Source organism: Astatotilapia calliptera, chromosome 16, assembly GCF_964374335.1.
Source record: "Astatotilapia calliptera chromosome 16, fAstCal68.1, whole genome shotgun sequence".
In the NCBI taxonomy this organism is placed as follows: Eukaryota; Metazoa; Chordata; class Actinopteri; order Cichliformes; family Cichlidae; genus Astatotilapia; species Astatotilapia calliptera.
The window spans coordinates 12,176,827-12,181,631 of NC_137437.1; positions in this window are offsets into that span (position 1 = coordinate 12,176,827).

Below are 4,805 nucleotides of genomic sequence, written 5' to 3' on the forward strand. Positions count from 1 at the left end.
CTCGGACCATTTGGAGACATACAACTTCTTGAACACATCAGTGGACTTGATTAGGGCTTCATCCTCTGTCATGAGGGCACGACAATGGATAATGTCAGACATTTTATGCAGTGTATGTCCCAGTTTCAGCGCAAGGCTTGGAGTTTTGTATGACGATGGACTGCTGGACTTCCAGACCAGCAGGTTTAGGGAAGTCGTTTATGGGGTCACATCTTCGTCCAGTCCTCTCCCTCATACATGAGTAACACAAAGAACTTTGGTAACTTGTGTCTTGCTTTTGCTGTGTAGTAGAATTGTCTTGAATGTTCCAGCGAATAGGTTTATGCTACGAACCTATCAGAATACATTTTAAAAGTAACCTTCCCAACACTGGTTAACATACACAGTATTACTCCTATACAACTGGACTTAACTCTGCACTGAGATAAGTCATCCTCTCATGGTCATTAGAAATACATTAAAAACACTTTTTTAAACACTTTGCTTTTCAGCCCCAGTGATGTACATCATTTGTATGCTGTCTATATAATACCATACACAGAAATTGTATGAAATGCACATTGGGTGTGATGGTTGCTTACATTAAAGTGCCCTTAAATATGTTAAATGCTTTCATAAAATATTATGTTTCTCCATGAATTTAAGAAGATCAGAACAAAATAAACACTGCTCACAGATACGGAGGATGAACATGGACTTACAGGAAACAGCAAGATGTTAGTGATAAAAGATGGTTTCCTGGCAAAAGCCAGTCATAATTTGATAACAAGGACACCCACAGTACAGGCACATTATGCAACAGCAGCTCTGTACTGGATGAGTTACAACATATAGTCATGCGAAAAAAATAATCATCCATTATTGCTATGAAGTCTGGTAAAAAACTAAGTGGACAACATAACCCTGAACAAGTAGACACCATAATCCACAACATTCACAAACACTAATTATCATCCATCCATATTCTTCAACATATCCGGGACTGGGTCAAGAGGGCAGCAGCCTAAGCAGAGAAGCCCAGACCTCCCTCTCCCCAGCCACCTCCTCCAGCTTGTCCAGGGGGACACCAAGGTGTTCCCACCAATCTGTCTGTCGATCTCCGGCTCCCTTCTCCCATCACTCATGAACAAGACCCCGAGATACTTAAACTCTGCCACTTGGGGCAGGAACTCATCCCTGACCCAGAGTGGGCACTTCACCCTTTTCTGGCTGAGGACCATGGCCTCAGATTTGGGGGTGCTGATTCTTATTCCCACTGCTTCACTTACGACCTGCGGTCTAGAGCGTCCTAGTGCCACGTGCACTTACACTTACGCTGAATATCAGATGAATGAATATTTCATCATTGCCTTCACACTGTTGGCCTCAATAGGTTATACATGACTAACTTTAGTTCTTGCTATGTTCCCCCCTGTCCTTTTTGTTGCCTTTTTTCCTTGTTTTTTTTTCTACCTATTTGTTATTTTTCCCTCTCCATGTTTATGTATTTGTGCTTATGGAGGGTGTTGTCATCTATTAGCATGGTAGTGGCACTCTTGGTAGTTAAAAATAGGATTCTCACAACCTGTTTATCAATAAAAGGCAAAATCAGATAAAGGTCTCCTAATTGCCACTCTCCACTTGTGCTAATCTAACATTTTTAGGAGCTGACCTGTTGTTTTTGTGCTGTTTCCAAGAAATTATAATGTTTATACAAGCTTCTGGATGTTTTAAAAAGCAAGAGAGAGAGGGAGAGAAATTCTCCCCTTTTAGCACATTCATGTGTAACGTTATTATCTCATTCTTGTGTTGAGGTTATTTTTAATCACATATCACACAAATGTCTCTGCAGCAATGACAGTAAATAATCCATCTTTAAAAACTGATTAAAAATACTATCTAGCATGTTTCTATATAGTTTCTAAATAAGAACTTAAAGGTCTTAGGCAGGAGCCTAAAGTTTTAATTGCTAACTTTCTGATCATTTTCTTTATATGAATCTGAAATCTGAAACTTTAAAGTTCTTAAAAAAAACTGCGTAAAGAAATTTAACTTTTATTAGTTTTCATATGACTATTGTCAGGCGTTGTGTGGAGGCGAGGAGGAAGGAACCCAAACGCAGGACTCGCAGGTAGGTGAAGACTGGTGAAGGTTTATTATAAGGAGTGGATGAACAGAACAGAGGTAGAAAATGGCTGGCTGGCTGGACGACTGAATGGCTGGCTGACTTAACTGAACTGAACGACATCATCAATGACACGACAGTGAATGGGTAGAAACAGAGGGCTTAAATACACAGACTGGTGATAATGATAATGAGAGACCGGTGAGTACACAGCTGCACATAATGAACTAATGGGAAGAGGACTGAACATAATGCACACAGACCAAGGCTAACGCAATAAAACAGGAAGTGGAACAGGCAGTAGATAAACAGTGAACATGAACTGGAAATACTGGGTCACCGACCCAGGAACCCTGACAGTAACCCCCCCGTCAAAGGCCGGCACCCGACGGCCAAAAGAAAAAAAAACCAGAACAGGGCGGGCGGAGGGGGCCCAGGACGGAGGGACGGAGTCCACACAGAGACAGTTCAGGAGGGTGGCCACGCGGCCCGAGGCAGAGACGAGACAGTTCAGGTGGGCGGCCACGTGGAAGGCAGCAGCGACCACCGAGCCGGTCCGGTAGGCGGCTGCGGTGGTCGAGACGAGACTGTTCCGGTGGACCGACCGTGCGGAAGGCAACGGCGGCGACGACAGCGCAGGTCCGGGCGCTGACCGTGCGGAAGGCAACGGCGGCGACGTGGACACAGTTCAGGAGGCCGGCCGTGCGGAAGGCAACGGCGGCCACTCAGGCGAAGGCGGTCCGGGGGCCGACCGTGCGGAAGGCAACGGCGGCGACGTGGACACAGTTCAGGAGGCCGGCCGTGCGGAAGGCAACGGCGGCCACTCAGGCAAAGGCGTCCCGGGGACCGGCCGTGCGGAAGGCAGCGGCGGCAAAGAAGGAGACGACGGAGCAGTTCAGGGGGCTGACCGCGCGGCAGGCAGCGGCGGCTCTCCAGTGTTAGGCGTGCTGGCCATGGCCCGGTGGGCACAGGACCAGACGAGGCAGGATCAGGCGACGACGGGGCCGGACTAGGCGAAGCACAGGCTGGAGCTGCAGCAGGCGAAACAAAAGCCAAAGAGGCTGGGCCCGACGAGGACGAAGGCTCTGATGCTGGGCCCGACGAGGACGAAGGCTCTGATGCTGGGCCCGACGAGGACGAAGGCTCTGAGGCTGGCCCCGGAACAGTCGGAGCAGAAGCAGAGGCCGACGCCGGGCCGGGCGTGGGTGCAGCCGAGGCAGAGGCCGGGCGTGGGTGCAGCCGAGGCCGGACCGGGCGAAGCAGAGGCCGAGGCCGGTAGGCGCGGAAGCCTCTGGCTGGAGACAGGCAGGGCCAGCGGGCGCGGAAGCCTCTGGCTGGAGACAGGCAGGGCCAGCGGGCGCGGAAGCCTCTGGCTGGAGACAGGCAGGGCCAGCGGGCGCGGAAGCCTCTGGCTGGAGACAGGCAGGGCCAGCGGGCGCGGAAGCCTCTGGCTGAGGAGCGGCCAGGCCAGCGGATGCGGAAACCCCTGGCTGAGGAGCGGCCGGGCCAGCGGGTGCGGAAATCCCTGGCTGAGGAGCGGCCGGGCCAGCGGGTGCGGAAATCCCTGGCTGAGGAGCGGCCGGGCCAGCGGGTGCGGAAACCCCTGGCTGAGGAGCGGCTGGGCCAGCGGGTGCGGAAACCCCTGGCTGAGGAGCGGCTGGGCCAGCGGGTGCGGAAACCCCTGGCTGAGAAGCAGGAGAGCTCACAGCTGGCTCTGGGTGCTGTGGCTGCAGGTCCGGGAACCGAACAGGATGGTGGACAGGCGACTGGGAAACAGGAGGCGACTGGACTGACTGGACAGGGGACTGAGCTGGTGGATGAAGTGGTGGACTGATTGGCTCTTCCGTGCCTCCAGAGCGTGAGGGCACTGGCTGGAGAGCCTCAGCTGAGTCTCTAGAGGGGTCAGGCCGGATCCTGGCCACCCTCAGCCTAGGTGCTGGGACAGGCACGGGAGGTGGCTGGACACCAGTTACCCCCACCCGAGGAACAGAAGTGCGTGTGGAGGTATACGGGGTCACAGCTGCCCTCGTCCTGGGAGCGGGCACAGGTGTGGGTGTCGGCTGACTGATAGGAGTGGAAATGATGACTGGGTGAGTGATACTGACAGGTCTATCTGGATTTATTCTGGTCCTTCTGCCACCACTATTTACAGTCTTTGACTGAACAGTCTTTGGGGGAGCAGAGCAGAAAATATCTTCCCAGTCCACAGAATCCTCCAGGAGGGAAACATCCCATGAATGAGAGATGGGTTTATTATTGGGTTTACGTGGAGAGTCAAATGAGGGTGGAAAACAGTCACTGGAACTCACCACCGGGAATTGCTGGAAATAGTCCATTTTATGGCGGCGTGTGCGCCGATTTCTCCGGGAGGTGGAAGCGGGCGGGGTACACGTCCGAGCCTCTGGCACGGGAGCCTCTGTTGAGCCGAGGTGGAAGGCGGAGCCGCTGTGCTGTGGCGAGGTTGAAGGTCCGGTGAATGAGGCAGGTGATGTGTGAGCGTGGGGCGGAGTGGCGAGAGAGGGAGCGGCCGAAGCGCGGCGTGAAACGTCCACTCTCCGCGGCAGATGCTCCGGTGCAGGTGAGGCAGCAGGTGGGGGAACGCGGCGTCTCCGAGGCCCGCCCAGAGCCAAGCGAGTGCCCTCGAAGACGTGCTCTCGCTCCGCGAAGAGCCGCTGTCTCTCCTTGAGTTTTTCCGCCCACA